The sequence below is a fragment of the Rattus rattus genome, chromosome 10 (genome assembly GCF_011064425.1).
Source record: "Rattus rattus isolate New Zealand chromosome 10, Rrattus_CSIRO_v1, whole genome shotgun sequence".
NCBI classification, from domain to species: Eukaryota; Metazoa; Chordata; class Mammalia; order Rodentia; family Muridae; genus Rattus; species Rattus rattus.
In genome coordinates this window covers 21306904-21326150 of record NC_046163.1, presented here as the reverse complement: position 1 = coordinate 21326150, position 19247 = coordinate 21306904, and positions in this window count along the sequence as shown.

The following is a 19247-nucleotide window of genomic DNA, read 5'->3' as shown; positions in this document are numbered from 1 at the left end:
TTTAATTTAATAAAGTTCATATATGGAATATATAGGGATCCTATTACACAGTAAATGTAAAAATCTATGAATTGTAATAAAATATTTTCTGTGATAAGCATATAATAGATCATCTGTGAGTTCATTGAATAAAATTTACCAAATCTAAAGAAGGAAATGTTAATTCAACCTAAAGAGGCCCAGAGAACACCAAAAAAAAAAAAGAAATTCCCCACACAATACTGTAGATAAAACACTAAATACACAGAATAAAGAAAGGATGTCCAAAGCTGCAAGAAAAAGGTCACAAGTTGTGTATAAAGACAACTCCAGTAGAACACCAGCCAATTCCTCAGTGGAAACTTTAAAAGTCAAAAGAGCTTGGAACAATGTGCTTTAAATCATCAAGTGCTATATGTTTCAATTCAGAACACTATACCCAGTAGAGGATTGTCCTAATGTTGCTTGTATTCTAAGGCTAATTTTGGGCCCTCAACAACTGGTGCTCCAGAAATGAGAGAGTTCCCACATAAGACACTGAGTGAACCTGTCAATGGCAGGTTTCTGCTCTAGTATGTATACAGCAGAGACTTCCTCCCACAGAGACTAGATAACTCTTCCTGGTGTGAAAATATATCCATATATCCAATAAAAAGACAGACAGAGAGACAGACAGACAGAGAGACAGACAGACACACACACACACACACACACACACACACACACACACACACACACACACACACACACACTGAGCTTGGAGATCTATAGATCTCTCAGAGGCAATGTTTCTACATTTCCTACCCAGGTCCAGATTTTCGGAATGTATGTCTGTCATTATCTCATCTGCATTGTTCCAGTCAGGATTCCAGTGTAAAGCCATTCAGTATTTTACAGAGTAGCTCAATTTGTATCTATTGATTTCAATAATTTGCTTTGAAAAAATACAGATTATTTTCTCCTTAATATTTTATCTTCTATTTGCCTCCATGAATAATTAATCCTCTATCATTTTAACTGTCATTAGAGTCAACACCATCAATAATCGATATTTCGTAAAAAAAAATTGCACTTTATTTTCATATTTATCATGATTTTCCCACCTTAGGTAATATAACGTTGTTGTGAATTCTGAACTTCTTAAAATAGAATTTGTTTCATCCTTTATAACACATTATTACAATATGCAAAATATTCTATGGGCTAATTACTGTCTTTCCTTAGGAATGAAGTTTACATAAAACAGAAAACTATAATATAGACTATGCAATGTGTGTGTGTGTGTGTGTGTGTGTGTGTAAATTGAAGTTAATTTCTCAGAGACATGAGAGCTGAGAAAATATGAGATACATTTACATTTGTTTGAAAGGAGATTGGATAATTTCTGAGAGCTGAAGATTAGAAGGAGACAGATTCCACTCTAAGTGTATTAGGAAAAACAAATCCATGCATTTGCTCTGTTGAGGAAGTCTAGAACCCCCTAGGATACTGAGTCACTTCTGCATTGTGTAACCTGTTGTACCACATCCAGGACACATCTGAAATTCTGTTTTCAGAAAGAAAAAAGATGCCTGTAACTAAAGCATGCCTGAGTGAAATATTAAATATAATTATTAATTATAAAACAATAGTACAGAAATGATTGTTATACCTGATCTCAAATTGAGTCATAATAAGGCTACTGGCAATTAATTAATTAATGAATTAGTTAATTAAGCTCACATGTTTAGCAACAGAATAGCAACAATTAGTAGACACAGACTTATGTCTGTGCTTTATAGTTGTGTGATTTTTCAAAACAGAGATGAAAAATACACAATAGAGGAAAACTAGAGTCTATGAGTAAAGGAGAGTTCCTGAATATTATTAACGTGCACATGATCATGTCAAGTTCTCCAGTGTCTCAGAACAAAAGGAAATGTCAAAGCCTCTGTTGGACTCTGACACACCTTTTCCTGTCATCACTTTTCTATTCGTTTGGCTACTTCTACCCCCAATATTTTCCCTCTCAACAATTACCTGTAAGCTATTATCTCCTTCCCTAAATTCATCCTTTGATGATGGCCTGCATCTAGTTTCCAAACTTCCATGTGTACTTCACGTTAGACAGACAGAACAAAATAAACAAAACAAAGATGACGTGCCTGCCCATTAAAAACTGTGATCTCATGCACTGTGTTTTCCAATTCCATCTATTTACCTGAAAATCTCATAATTAGCTTTCTTAACAGCTGGATAATATTACATTGTGTGTATAACAAATTTTCATTATGTTTATTATCATCTATATTAATCCCATTCCTAGGCTACTATAATATAGTTATACTGAACACATGTGCAATTACCTCTATAAATAGATATGATGTCGTTTGAGTATATTCCCAGGATTCATAGTCCATGAGACACAGGGCAGATCCATTTGCAATTGTCTGTGTGTTTTTGGATAAGACTTCTAAAAGAGTTAATGAATGTAGACTGCCACACAGAGTGCACAAGGGTTCCACTTTTCTCACATCTTTGCCAGCAATTTTGGTCTTTTTATTTCTGATTATGACCATGCTGACAAGGTAAAAGTAGTTTTAATCTCCTGCTCCACTCTAGCTAAGAAACTCTCTTTCAGCTAATGTACATCCATAATTCTTAAATGTGCTATGGAGCCTGCTGGGGAGAAATATCAACAATGATTTATTTAGCAATAGACCCATTTTTCTGCAATACCAATATGTTAGGAAAAATCTAGGTATCCTTTTGCAATAATGGTGAGAATTTTACAATGGTAATTAATTGTTCTCTCATTTTAACTTGTATAAAATTTACACCTGGTATAAAAACTATTGTACCAGTTTAGAGTGATGTTGGGTATTAGATTGGTGCTGCTAAGTATTCAAATACTAAGATCCCAAGATCTGGTTACAGTACGGAAGAGCATATTGTCATGTGTACCAAGTGATGGATAATCTTTGCTCGCCAATATTCTCTGACTGGTTGAATAAAAATATATGACAAGAAATTAGTGAGAGAAATAGAGACTTTGGTTCCCGGGTCTTCAGTTTCAGAAAAGACCAGGTGTAGAATGAGAAAGAAGGAGTGAGCAGGAGGTAGCCATTATGATGGATAGACCAAGCATGGGGCCCAGAGAAGTGCATCCTGATGAGAGACTAATGAAGCAGAAGTGCCCAGGCAGCCTCAAACAGCAAGTCATTTGGGTAACATAGCTGGGAAATAGTCTAGCATAGTAAAAAGCAGTTTAGAGAATTGCACTAAAGCTGATTAAATAAATTGATAAGACTCTGCCTCAAGTATTGGGGCCTGACATGGTCATATTAAGAACTAATTGAATTATTACATATCTATAAAATAACACATTGATTTCCCTAAATATGAGAATCTGTTTCTTTTCTTTATTACATTATTCAAGTATCTATGCATCCAAGTATATGGTGGTATCTCCATTAATATATTTGTTAGTTTAAACATGTCTTAAATCAGGTCACACAAGTGGTTATCTGTGAACTCAGATTTTTTCCTGTATTTCTTTTATTACACAATTGTTATTAAACTGTGAGGACAAATGAAAAAGTAAAAAAAGATCTATTAGTCCATCTCAATCATGCCACCAGCAGGATTGCCAGTTAAAATTATTTTGTTAGTTTGGTCAAATACTAAGATCCCAAGATCTGGTTACAGTACGGAAGAGCACATTGTCATGTGTACCAAGTGATGGATAATCTTTGCTTGCCAATATTCTCTGGCTGGTTAAGTACAGGACATAAGATTGCAGTGCAATGAACAAATGCAGTGAATCATTTATTTTTATGACTACTTGACATGTATATGTTCTAAATTGTTTAAAGTTATTCATTTAGAGGTAATTATTTGAAAGGTGATGGATCTTGAGATCTTGAGAACTTGAAATTGCCTCTTATTATTTCCTGTTCTGTGAGCGATTGTCGATATCATTCCCATATACATCCACTATTGGGAGAACCCTAGAAGGTACAAGCTCACAATTTCCACTAGTTAAAGTGGTGAAGATTGTAAGCCACTAACTACTAATTTGTTTTGAATATTGGTATGTGATATCTTTACTGCCAAGAGAAACAGATGAGCAAAAAGAAATAAAAATAAACTATATTATGTCCAATTGTATTACAAATTGTTTCCCAGGGAGCAAGGTATTCCTAGCTCCAGAATCCAAAAGAGATTGTGGAAAATAATATTTAGTAATCCATAAATACACAATGTTCATCAAATTAATGCAAAAGCAGCACATGATTGTGCTAGGGATGTGTGTTAACTGAACTCTGAATTAAGTGCAGTCTTTTGCATCTGCGAGTATGGGCAAAAATGTGTTCAGAAAAGTCTGGTGTACTTTGCTTTTAATACGTAGAATTTATACATGAAACATAAGAATCAATGTGAATTTTATTTTATCTTTTTGTAATTATATATTGTCAGCTTTTTATGCGGCCACCCTCTGAGATTCTGCACCACATTTAAAGACCAAAGAAAATCTACTACGGAATACAAATACCCTCACACATAGAATCTCTGTGCACAGGGAGTATTGAAGAGCAAGACTGGTCAGCCTGAACTGCATTGTGACCTCCTTGAAAGAATGTAGATATTTACTCATCGATTTTAATGATTTAATGGATTACTAGCAAAGAAAAAAGGGTTTTATGGTAACTTGGTATCCTGTGGGTTGTTGTTGTTGTTGTTGTTGTTGTTGGTGGTGGTGGTGGTGGTGTTGCTCGTGTTGTTAGTTTTTGTGTATACCCTGTTCAGCCCATTTAGTGTTGCTAGCATGTGCATGTGTTTAGGGATGACTTCTTAGGACCAAGTATCCTAAGAACAAGCAGACACTTAAGCAGAGGGCCCCTTGTGCCTTAGAATACCTGTTATAACCAGCCAGCTGACTGTCAGTAGCAAGCAATCCTTATTTGGTGACAGTGACACAGGACACTCTGTTTACGTGTATGAAGCCTCCAGGCTACACTACTGTGCCTGTTGTTTTTCCTGCTGCTTTGTTAAATTTCTTAAAATTGTTTTTTAAGACTAATGTGATCTTTGGCTGAAATGTGAACCTGAAACACTGGTGATCATATATGCATTTCTTGATGCTTTGAAGAGAATCCTGAAGAAAACATAGTAGAATCCTGTTCAGAAATGTGGCCTAAAATATGACACAAAACAATTGTTTTATTAATTATTGTATTTATATTCGATCCTGAAAAAAACTTTGCCTCCCTCCTCTCTTCCCAGTCCTCCCTCTCATTTCACCTCCTTGCTATGCCCTCCTTCTGTCCTCCCTTTCTCTTAAGCAAAGGTTCAGGAAAAGAGAAACTTCCCATGGATATCAATCTGCTTTGGAATATCAAGTCGCAGTAGGACTAGGCACATCTTTCCCTGTTGTAGATAGGCAAGGCAGCCCAGTTAGGTGAAGGGGATCCAAAGGCAAGCAACAGAGTCAGATACAGCTCCTGCTCCTGCTCCTGCTCCTGTTCCTCCTTCTCCTGCTCCTCCTGCTCCAGCCCTGCTCCTCCTCCTGTTCCTGTTCCTCCTCCTCCTGCTCCTCCTCCTGCTCCTCCTGCTGCTCCTCCTCCTCTGCTCCTCCTCCTCCTCCTCCTCCTCCTCCTCCTCCTCCTGCTCCTGCTCCTCCTCCTGCTCCTCCTCCTCCTGCTCCTGCTCCTGCTCCTGCTCCTCCTCCTCCTCCTCCTCCTCCTCCTCCTCCTCCTCCTCCTCCTCCTCCTCCTCCTCCTCCTCCTCCTCCTCCTCCTCCTCCTCCTCTCCTGCTCCTCCTCCTCCTCCTCCTGCTCCTGCTCCCTCCTCCTCCTCCTCCTCCTCCTCCTCCTCCCTCCTCCTCCTCCTCCTCCTCCTCCTCCTCCTCCTGCTCCTGCATTAGGAGTTCCACATGAAGACAACACTGCACACTGTTACATGTGTACAAAAGACCTAAGTCTGTCCCATGCTTGTTCTCAGTTAGTGGTTCAGTCTTTGTGAATCCCTATGAACCCACATTAGTTGATTCTGTATGTTTACTTGTGGTGTCCCTAACCTCTCTGGCTCCTTCAATCCCCCCTGCCCCTTCTATAGAATGCCCCAAGATATGCCTAATATTGGCTGTCAGTCTCTACATCTGTTTCTATCAGTTTCATGGTGAAGCCTCTCAGACGACATTTATGCTAGGCACCTATCTTTAGCAGGGTCAGGGTTGTAATTCCTCTCATGGCTTGAGACTCAAGCTGGAAGGGTCACTATTTTTCCACTCTCTCAATTTCTGCTCCATCTTTACTATTGAGTATCTTGCTGCCAGGAGAAATTGTGGGTATAAGGTTTTATAGCTAGGTTTGTGTTTTACTCCCTCCACTGGAAATCTTTTCTGGTTATAAGAGATGACCATTTCAGACACCCTATTCCCTACTGCTAGGCATCTTAGCTATGGTCACCTCCTAGATTCCTGGGAATTTTCATTGTCCAAGGTTTGTAGTTCATCCCAGAGGTTCCCCCTACCCCTTCCTCCATCCAGTGCCCCGCTCCATCTAACCCAGATGTCTCTTCATAATCATTTTTCAGTAACATTCCTGTATCCATCTGTTAGGACCTTCAAGGTAACTTTTAGGGGCAGAGAAGATTTTTGCTCCAAACTATCAGATTCAGATATTTGTAAAATTTATTCAAAGGAATTTCATAACCCTTGAGAGTTCATCTTTGAATTTTATTCTCCTGAAAGCAGACATATACGTTTCCCAGTATCATTTATTAAAGAGTCAGTTTTTCTCTAATACATATGTTTAGTGCTGCTGGCAAATATCATACAATATTCAATGGTTGAGAAATAGATGAATTTTTCTCTGCTGTGCATTCTGTTCCTTTGTTTGCTGTCTGTTTTTATGCCAGGTTATTTTCCGATGGTGCCAGTTGAATGGTATAGTTTAAAGATATTATATATAATACTCTTTTGCTTTTATTGTCTAAGTGACATAAGACATTTAGATTTTTTTCTTATCCCATATATACTTTAAGTTTGATTTACTAGAAATGCAATGAATTGTCACTGACAGATTGATAGTGATAAAATTGAATATGTAGATGGCTTCAGGTAGTGTTGACATACTAACAGTAAGATATAAGAAAATGTGAAGTTACTAAGAGAAAATGCAAGAAAAATAATCCAAGATTTTGCACTATGCCAAGATATATTTGATCATAGAACAAAAATGGATTAGATAAATTGAATGGTATTTGAAAGAACTTTCCTCTATTTTTAAGAATATACCATAATTGCATCATTTTTCTAACCAGCAAAAAATACATAAAAGGAGTAAAACAATACAGTATTTGTAACTCCATACCTCATAAAGATTTGGCATCTCTAAGACATAAGGAACACTAATAACAATATTGAAAATAACCTGTATTTTTAAAAGACAGTACAAACAGGTAGTCATTTTTCAAATGATCAGCATGTAGAAGAACAGTGTTTCACATCACTAAACATTATGAGTATCCAGATGTAAAGAGAAATGATGTATTAATTTGGTCTTAGGAGACAGGCTCTGAGCAAATAGAGAAGAGAGGTGGTAGTGTGTGCTGGTGAGGATGGGAATAGAAGGGAAGTCTTGCACACTGTCAGAGATAAAGTAAAACTGTATAGACATTATGGAGAACAACTTGTGTTATTTTCAAAAATTAAAGAGTAGAAACAGAACTGCTATGTAGTCCAGGAAAGCTACTACTGACCATGTGAAGAAAATTGGATAAGTGTTACAAAACAAGAGATATATTTACATTCACATTTCTTTTTTTATTGTGTTCTATTGTACATAATGTTTCTTTTTTATTGTGTTATATTGTATGTTTTTATTTATATTTCAAATATTATACCCTTTCCTATTTCCCATCCATAACTATGCCATCCCCCCATGCCATCCCCCTCCCCCTACTTCTATGAGGGTGCCCCCCCAACCATCCACTCCTTCCCAACTCCCCACCCTGACATTCTCCTTCACTGGTGCATCAAGCCTTGGCAGGATCAAGGGCTTCTCCTCTCATTGGTACCCAACAAGGCCATCTTCTGCTACATATGCAGCTGGAGCTATGGGTCTGTCCATGTATACTATTTGGATGGTGGTTAAGTCCCTGGGAACTCTGATTGGTTAGTATTGTTGCTCTTATGGGGTTGCAAACCCCTTTAGCTCCTTCAATCCTTTCTCTAACTCCTCCAGTGGGAACCCTGTTCTCAGTTAAATGGTTGATTGTGAGCATTCACCTCTGTATTTGTCATGTCTCAAGAGAGAGCTATATTAGGCTCTTGTTAGTATGCACTTCTTGGCATCAGCAATATTGTCTGAGTTTGGTGGCTGTAAAGATATGGGTTAGATTACCCAGATGGGGCAGTCTCTGGATGGCCTTTCCTTCAGTCTTTGCTCAAAACTTTGTCTCTGAATTTCCTGCTAGCACTCTCATGTTTCTTACAATGATTTTCAACACAATGAAGAAGTAGAGATGGTTTACATGTTTATCAATATATGGAAAAATATTTCATACATACATAATGAGCAGAATCTGTCATTTAAAAACTCACATGTAACTGCACATCGCATCATTACAATAAATGAAGTTAATCTGGAACAGAAACAGAACTCCAAATGCTATATTAAACAGTGAATTTCTAGAACTCCAGATAAAGGTGGTAATTTTGAGAGGCTGAGAAAATTAGGCTGTAGGAGGGGGATAGATGGAGCAGAAATAGAGAAGCACTTCATCAATGGGCTCAAAACTGAAAAAGAAAGAAAAGAGATGTTGGGGATTTGGCTCAGTGGTAGAGCGCTTGCCTAGGAAACATAAAGGCCCTGGGTTCGGTCCCCAGCTCCGGGGAAAAAAAAAAAAAAAAAAAAAAAAAAAAAAAAAAAGAAAGAAAAGAGATTACAGAGTTCTATAGATGATCATAATGAACTACAAAACTATAAGCCATAAAAGAAGGAGTTTTTTTACATTGTTATAATGAATAATGCCAGAGGACATTAACTCTTAAGCCTATTTTAAATATTGCAATGGCTTGAACTATTATATCATAGTAAAATATAAGCCTATCATATGCAAAGCTCTCAATTTGAGGAAAATATTAGAAAACAAAATATAACCAAACAAAAAATTAAAATTACCCATTTATATATTTATGAAAACATCATAGATAATATCCTCAATCTTTATCATATTCATATATTATAGATTAGAAAGAAATCAATCTAGTGTAGATTAAACATTTCACCCAGAAATATTAATGCTCTACAGACTTTTTAATAATACATGTCCTATATATTTAAAAATCTTTGAACAAACTAAATTATATTTCATATATGTCAAAGAAAATATATAAGCAGCATCAAAGAATTCTAACACGATTTAACTGGTGGTAGTTATCTTTTTTGCAGTATAAATGAACTTATAATACATTATCAAAATAATAGAGATTTACACTCAATTACATACAATATTTTACTTAGAAACATATGAATATACTGACTTTATAATATAAAGTGATAAATTATGAGTTGTTGTATATTACTTCTAAAAACATTAAGATAAAAACCACTACTTGCTTGTAAGACCATGCCCTGGCACTATACTAGTATTACTAGAAATTTAAACCTTGATACATTTCTAACACACGGAATGAGACAATTTTTGTTGAAAGGCAGTATATAAAAAAGACTGAGCCCTTCTGGTCTACATATGTGCCCAGAGCTGGGGCTATCAAACAGCCTGCAGACACAAAGTCTGCCCGCAGAGAACTGGTCTGCCAGGAGTGCTCTCCCTCCTAAGCCCTCAGATTATACAAAGAGAGACCCTACCAGAGTACACGGCACACCTGAGCCTCAGGGTGGCTTAGGAGAGGACACATCTAGTCTCCAACTGCACACAGAGCTAAGGCTGTCCCACAGACCTACGGACTGAAAAATTGTCATCAGAGAGCTTATCTGCCAGGAGCGTTCTCACTCATAAAATCACAGGCTCACAGACTCAGAGGCCCACAAGAGGGACAAGCTCCAGTCAAAAACAGCAAGACCAGTTAACATTAGAGATAACCAAATGGCAAGATGCAAGCACAAGAACCTAGGCAAGAGAAAGCAAGAAAACTTGGCATCAACAGAGCCCAGTTCTCACCACAGTAAACACTGGATACCAAACACACTGGAAAAGCAAGATTTGGATTTAAAATCACATCTCATGATGAAAATAGGGGACTTTAAGAAGGACATAAATAACATTTTTTTTAAAAGAAAATACAGGACAACACGGGTAAACAAGTAGAAGCCTTTAAAGAGGAAACACAAATTCCCTTTAAAAGTTACAGAAAAACACAAACAAACAAGTGAAGGAATTGAACAAATCCATCGAGGACCTAAAAATGGAAGTAGAAACAAAAAGAAATCACAAAGGGAGACAACCCTGGAAATAGAAAACATAGGAATGAAATCAGGAGTCATAGACGCAAGGATCACCAACAGAATACAAGCAATTGAAAGAACCTCAAGGGCAGAAGATGCCATAGAAAACATTGACACAATAGTCAAAGAAAATGCAAAAAGAAAAAGCTTCTAACCAAAACATCAAGGAAATCCAAGAAGCAATAAGAAAACCAAACCTAAGAATAATAGGTATAGAAGAGAGTGAGGATTCCTAACTGAAAGGACCAGTAAATATCTTCAGCAAAATTATAGAAAAAAACTTCCCAAACCTAAAGAAAGAGATGTCCATGAAAATACAAGAAGCCTACAGAACTCAAAACAGATTGGACAAGAAAAGAAATTCCTCTGACAAAACATCAAATACACAAAACAAAGAAAGTATATTAAAAGTAGTAAGGGAAAAGAGGTCAAGTAACATATAAAGTCATATCAGAATTACACCAGACTTCTTAACAGAGATTATAAAAGCTAGAATATCCTAGCCAGATGTCCTACAGACCCTAAGAGAACACAAATGCCAGCGCAGGCTATAATAGCCAGCAACATTCTCAATTACCGTAGATGGAGAAAACAAGGTATTTCATGGTAAAACCAAATTTACACAGTATTTTCCCACAAATCAGCACTACAGAGGATAATAGATTGAAAACCCCAACACAAGAAGGGAAACTATACCTTAGAAGAAGCAAGAAAATAATCTTGTTACAACAAACCCAAAAGAAGAGAGCCATACAAACATAATTCTACCCCTAACAACCAAATTACCAGTAAAAACAATCATTATTCTTTAATAAAACTTAACATAAATGGGTTCAATTCCCCAATAAAAAGACACAGACTAACAAACTCGATACATAAACAGAACCTACCATTTTGATACATATAGGAAACATATCTCAGTGACAAAAAGAGAAACTACCTAAGAGTAAAAGACTTGAAAAAAATTTCCAAACAAATGGTCTCAAGAAACAAGTTGGAATAGCCATTCTAATATTCAAAAATATCGGTTTTCAACCAAAAGTTATTATAAATGTTAAGGAAGGGAGCTTCATACATATCAAATGATAAATCCACCAAGATAAACAATCGATTCTAAATATCTATTCTCCAAATACAAGGTTACCCACATTCATTACAAAAAAAAACAAACAAACAAACAAAAAAAAACAAAACAAAACAGTAAAGCTCAAAGCATACAGTGAACCACACAAATAAGAGTAGGAGACTTCAACACATCACTTTCGTCAATGGACAGATCATGGAAACAAACTAAAAAAAGACACAGTGAGACAAACAGAAGTTATTAAGGAAATGGATTTAACAAATATGTATAGAACATTTCTTCCTAAAACAAAAGAATATACCTTCTTCTCAGCACCTCATGGTACCTTCTCCAAAATTGACCATATAATCGGTCACAAAACAGGTCTCAATAGATACAAGGAGTTTAAAATAATCCCATGCATCCTATCAGGTTGCCATGGACTAAGGCTGGTCTTCAATAACAAAAAAAAGCAACAGAAAGCCCACATGCACATGGAAACTGAATAATGTTATACTCAATGACAATTTGATCAAAGAAAAATTAAAGAAATTAAAGACTTTTTAAGGGAATGCCAAGAAGTTGAGGTTGGAGTGGTTGGGTGGGAGTATTCCCAAAGAAGCAGGAGTAAAGGGAGGGGATATGGGAGAGGAAAGAAAGGAGGTAATGTTTGAAATATAAATACAAAACCATCCAAGTAAAATAATATTAAAAAAAGCTTTTTTAAAACTTAATGAAAATGAAGACACAACATACCCAAGCTTATTAGTTACAATGTTATGTGCCTCTGTTCTAATTTTAATTTTAATATTCTCTCTGCTTTTTTCTTGTGATAAGAGTTTCTCCATGTTTCTGATTTATTTAAAGAATCACCTCCTTTTTTCATTCATTCTTTGTATGTTTCTTTTGGTTCCTACTTTAATGATTTCAGGCTTGAGTTCGATTATTTTTTTGGGTGTGATTTTACCTTTTATTTCTAGACCTTTGAGATATGTTATTAAGTTAGTTGTATATGATCTCTTCAGTTTTATTATTTTGTCATTTGTTTATATTTTGCACTTAGTACTATTATGTTCCATAAGTTTGAGTATGGGGTGTATTAATTTTATTGAATTCTAGAACATCTCTATATTTTCTTTATTTCTGTCTTGATATGTTTTTCGCTCAGTAGTTACTCAGTTTCCATATGTTTTTAATATTTATGTTGTTTCTGTGACTGCTGATAAAAGCTTTAATCCTGGTAGGTCTGATGGGATGCAGGGATATATTTCAATTTTCTGCTATCTCATGTCTAATTATGTAGGAAATTTTCGTGAAAGTTGCATAAAGTTAAGGGGAAAAGGTATATTCTTTTGCACTTGAGTGAAACTTATTTTTTACATTTGCTTATGTGCATTTGGTTTACAATATCTCTTAGGTTTAGAATTTCTTTGTTTTTCATTAGACAACCTGTTTATTGGTGAGAGTGAGGAACTGAAATCTCCCCACTATGGGGGGTGAGGGTCAATATGCGATTGAAACTGTTATAGCATACCCTTTTCACAAATATTACTGCCCTTGTGCTCGTGGCATAAGGTTAAGCATTGAAATGTCACCTTGATGGTTTTTCCTTGGTGAGTATGCAGTCTCCTTCCCTGTTTCTTCTGATTAACATCAGTTTGAGGTCTTTTTAAAATGGCTAGAAGTCTATGTTTTAGATATTAAAATGGCTGTACCTACTTGCTTCTTAGGTCTATTTTTTGGAGTACCTTCTTCCAACAGTTTACCCTTAGGTAATGTTTATCCTTGATGTTTAGCTCTGTGTCCTGGTTGTAACAAAAGGATCGGTCACCCTTTTACCTCAGTTTGTTAGCCTTGTGTCTTTTATGGATGAATTGTGATACTGATGTTGAGAGAAAGTGATGACCAATGATTTTTGATTCCTGGTGGTGGTGGTGGTAGTGATGACAGTAGTGGAGATAGGGTGTATATGTGTGTGTCTGTGTCTTTGAGTATCTCTCTCTCTCTCTCTCTCTCTCTCTCTCTCTCTCTCTCTCTCTCTCTCTCTCTCTCTCTCTCTCTCGTGTGTGTGTGTGTGTGTGTGTGTGTGTGTGTGTGTGTGTGTGTGTGTGCACGCGCGCACGCACGTGCACATGTGTTTTCCTTCCTTTGATTTTGGTGGTTTGGGGCTAACCTTTCCCTGTGTGTAAGATAGAGATAGTTTCAGCATAAAATTAAAATCTTGCTTGTAAAAAACTTCAGCATAGAATTAAAATGAACTTATAAAAAACTCAAAATTGTTTTTAATTACATTGTAAACTCAACCACAATGATCGCTAATGTTGACCCCCCAACTTGCTCTGTTCTCCAGCAAGGATAAAGAAAGCCTATAAAACCACCCTCCTGAGCTTACTGTTGCTATCATTTCATTATAATCTTTTTGCCTTACTAATTATTAAAGAGAAATATTGAGAAAATGAAATCCCAAAGCAAATAGAGAAATACAAAAGTGTGTAAAATAAGCCCTATAATAAATGTGTCCTTGAGACTGCATTAAAGCTTGTGTCTATCACACTATAGATGTGTAATTGAAAAATCCCTGTGTCTACCTCTAATACAGGACAAAACACCATAGGCATGGTAAGCACATTTACATAAAGCACTCAGAGGGAAACTGTAGGTCATGTGAAAGTCAGTGCAGGCTATTGAAACCATATTATGCATGCAACCCTCAAGGCATTCAGCCACCAATAACAATCCCTTTGCTCTGGAGTTCCTCTACATATTTGTTTGAGATGTGTTGGCAAATGAACTCTTTCTGATTTGGTTTCATTGTCCTTGTAAATGTCCCAGCTTAATATTTCAAAGTCCTGCAAGCTGTTTTGTTAATTTCCATATAAAAGTAAGATACTTTATTGTGAATTATAGGAGAATAATATACAGCAGTACATTAATAGAAATGGGAACTATACAGTAACAAATTTTGGTCTTTGTCAAGTCTCATTTAAGAATACTATGTATTTTAGGTGATATGTTGTGAAATATAATTTTTAAGAAATCCTCAAATGATAAAAATAATAATTTGTTTTCTTTTAATCTAAACCACACGTTTGCTCATCAGATTTTTCTGTTTGAATCCTATACTACAGAGCTGCATAATGACTAACCAAGAGCTCATTTTCTTTTTCTAGTCACATAAGAAAATAGGCTGAAAATAGACCAGTGAAATAGACTGAATGCAACAAACTCATTATAGGTTATAATGGGATCAAGTCAGTAAGATGACATGTACAAAAGGCTGACATTGGGTGGCTAATTAGAAGCTAGCCTCGAGGAAGGCTAAGGAAGAGGTCAAGGGTTTATTTCAGTCATTTGAGTTTCTTTTAACAAGCAATCCTACATGAAATAACAGCGCAGGTGTCTCAAAATGTCTAGAACATACTGAAAATGCAACCTTGAGCAGAAAAGCAGAAGGTAAAAAGAGCCCAGATTGTGAATGATCATATAACAAAGGGGAGGATTTATAAGGGACTAGTAAATCCTGCTAGTCCTTTTTTGTCAGAAGGATTTCCTGTGTGATCACTCATGTGTCTCCTGTAGCACTTTGTTCTAGTTCGTGCACTTCACATGGGTAATGCTATCAAGATTTTCTCTAAGAACACTAAACTTGTAAAACAGTCTTCTCAATGATCTCAAATTTACTGAAATCTATAGAAAGGCAGAATGAAGGCATTTTAACATTTAGCGCTATTCACTTACTGTGGCTATCCTTCTGTATCTTTTGTTGCAAATTGATAGTTCTCAGTTATAGAAATTAGTTATGATCAAAGTCTTGGACTCCCCCAAAATCTAGAAACATATTAAATAGCAATGTTACTGTCGGGTTTCCTTTTAAATTGCATGGAAATATAAGAAGAAATACATGACTTCCCTAAGCAGAGTGCAACTTATGATGCACTAGGTGAGAACATAACAGTCATTGTGGAAAACCTATCCTCCTTTTTATTGATTCTGCTGCACATAAGGTTTAATCTAATTTAATATTGTGTAAGAAAATACTACTTGCATTTGATAAAGAAAGTCAGTGACAGAATTCAAATACTAAGTTATTTAAAGAAGTTTAAAAGGAACTTTAAAAAATGTACTCATTCAAATAAATAAAATGAAACATTTAATAAAACAGAGTTTTGTATAAACAGTATATATCCTCCTGATCCTGGTACTGAACAGATACCAAATCTCAGAAATATGATTTCCATATTTTTGATATATAAAGCCAATTGTGAAAAACAATAGTATTAATATTAAGATGCACACTGTCAAGTACAGATGTAATCTAGAATAAGTTAAATGCTGTGTATCTGAAAACACATGGACATACACACTCAATCATATTCATAAAAATATTTTAGTAGTAGTAGCATTTGCAAAGCAATGGGGTGAACCTGCTCAACCCCCCAAAATCATGAAGTATATTAAATATATTTCTCCAACTTAATAATAGTGTTCTTCTAAATTACAAGATTAAATAAAACTTGGTGAATATATAGATTCATACTTAAGGAATAGGTTCCCATTTTGATGAATACAAACCTAAACAAACATAGCCAATACATAAAGTAGGGGAGAGTGAGAATATTTTATTGCCTGTTGCTAATAAGGAAAGCAGGGGATTATATAACATCTAATGCTCTATAACTAAGAAAGTGTGTCAACATGTAAAAGTAGAATACATTTTCATATAAGAAAGTTTTTAAGAAGTGAAAACATTTCTAAACATGCTGAGATAGTCAACATAGGGTAAATTAGAGAGATTAAAGCTGTATCAGTAGGTATCTTAAACACTATTACTATTATTATTACTACTATTGCTACTGCTACTACTACTACTACTACTACTACTACTACTCCTCTTGTACATAAAATATTTAATTTGTGCTGGCCTGTAACTTATAGGTTTAGGTCATTATCATCTTGTTGCGAGGCATGACAGCATGCATGCAGACAGACAAGGTGCCGGAAAAGGAACTGAGTGATCTATATCTTGATCAGCAAATAACAAGACGAGAATTGTGAGGAAGTAGACAGGGTTTGAGCTTCTGAGACCACAAGTCCCACCCACGAGTGTTGTATTTCCTCCAACAAACCCACACTTAGTCCAACAAAACTTTCTACACCTCTTAATAAAGAAACTCCTTATATAACTATGGGGTCATTTATATTCAAACAACCAAATTCCTCTCCTTGGTCCCCATAGACTTGGAGCCTCATCATAATACCAAACACATTTTGTCCAACTTCAAAATTACTCATAGTCTATCACAGTACCAGCACTGTTTAAAATTCCAATGTTCATCTTAGTTTCATGGAAATCAACAGAATGTTTGAAAGAACTGTAGCCCTTGCAAAACCACTGAAAAGGCAGATCAAATATTCCCCACAAGATATATATTACTCTTCAAAAGGAAGCTTAGTTAGGAAACACTGGAACAAAGCAAGACTGGAAACTAGTTGGACAAAACTCTCCATCTTCATGTCTGATGTCCAAATGTTCTTTAGATTTCCAATTTCTTTCATATTTGTTGACTTTAAACACTTCGTTCTTGTGCAACAGTTTCACTACCTGTAAGAAGCTTTCTTTGGTGAAAGTCCCTGACTCCTGGTACCAATTTCTGTCTTAGTGTTTTAGTGTTGTGAAAATACACCATGACCATGGTAGCTTCTATAAAGGAAAACACTTAATTGGGGATGGTTTACATGAAATTCGCTTCATCCCAAGAAAAAAGAATAGAAAACAAAATAAGTTTCACTACTCTTTGTGTACTTTCATTTGTTTTAGAAACTTCGAACAATGGCTATTATTATGAAGTAATTGTTCTTGCTTCGTAGTCCATTACATTCCACCTAACATCCTATACTTTCTGAAGTGTATCAGACTGACACATGCATAGATTTTCCTTAAAATTCATAAGCCAGAAAACTATATAGGCTGACAATTGTCCAGCACTCATATACACTCAGAAATGCTTACTTCATCATCGTGTCAACGGGGCTCATGTATCCAAACACCTGTCTCAGAGCGTCCATGCATTCTGTCTTCCATCTAAACACACGACTGGGACCTAATTAAAAAACACTGATGTGTGTGTTGGAAAATAAGCTACATCGCTGTTCCTTCTCTTTGATTATCATCTACTCCATTTATCAAGTGTCTTCTCAATCCACCAATTGTTTATGTCATGCTCCCTAGTCTCGTCTTATTTAAATATGATATCATACACTAAATAATACATGCCCAAATGTTTCTAGAGGTTTATTAAAGTAAATCTGTAAATTTGTTACCATACATATCAAAAGAAAATTTGTACATGTTATGTGGATATATTAATGATGTTCTGATAAGAATTTAATTGCTATGATAAAACTCCATATCCCTGAATAACTTGAATAGAAAAGAGATTTTTGTAGCTTATGAATGTCAGGTTATATTCTGTTCCTGAGGAGAGTCTAGGCAGAAACAGAAGCAGAAGCAGAATGTGGCTTAATGTCTTGCTCCCCATGGTTTGCCCAGTCTACTTTCTTACACAGCTGAGGACCACCTGCCCAGAGATGATAATATCCTGTGGATTGTGACTTTCACAGAAACCATTGAGAAAAAATATCCTAAGGCTTACCTACAGGCAATATGGATAAAGTCACCTTCTTAACACAAAATTCATAAATTCCCTAGTTTGTATTACAAAGAAGAACTGATAGGGAGAATACATTGGACCAGCTGATTGGCTTGTAAATTTGCAGGAAGCTCCAAGAATACATCTGAACTCTCACCTAAATTGAGATGAGAGTTTTGGTGATTTAGCTGTCATTGAGTGCCGCTATAAGTAATCCCTTACCCACTTACCTCTAAGCTATCCCTGTAAACTCACCTGCTGAACATGTTACACGTTTCTATAATTATCACTTTGTACTGTTAACAGGTCTCTATCTGGCATGAATGAAGACTTCCGTGTCCCCAGAAAAAGTAACTCAGAACACTGCTCTTATCTTTTTGAGTGACTGGGTTTTTCTTTATCACAAGTCTGTTACTCATTTCTTCCACTTGTTTTCTTTTTGAATTCTCAACAAGTTTATTTCTACTCAGTGTTTCGATGATTTGAGTTTTCCTTCAGTCACGATGCTTATAAAATCACAAGATAGACGTAGGATTTTATCCCTCATAAAGACATGACTTACATGCTTCATTATGTTGTCTACTCAAAAGTACCAAGCATCTAAGCCAAAAAATAAGAGGCAAATAAATTACATGTGCATTGGTGCCAATGTAAACGATAGTGGGCTACATACTATTTTTATCATTTTATTGGATTTTTCATTTACATTTTAAACATTATCTTCTTTCCTAGTTTCACCTCCAGAAAACCCCTATCACATCCCCCATCCCCCTGTTTCTATGAGTGTGATACTCCAACCACCAACCCAACCACCCACATCTAGTTTGACTCATATGTATTACTTTTGCCTGAAATATTCACTGTCACCTATATAATAAATACACTATTACTGTAATAGTATTTAATATAAAATTATATTGTCTCTTGCCTTTTTTATTACATTCACAATCTTTGAAATGAATCAATAATCTCAAGTCATTTTGTGCTCTACTTCAATTATTACATCTTTCTCGCCTTATTTTATGATAATTAAGCAATTTTAACTTGCATAATTAACTGTTAAAATACAGCATATATTGTATATCATATATATGACTAAAG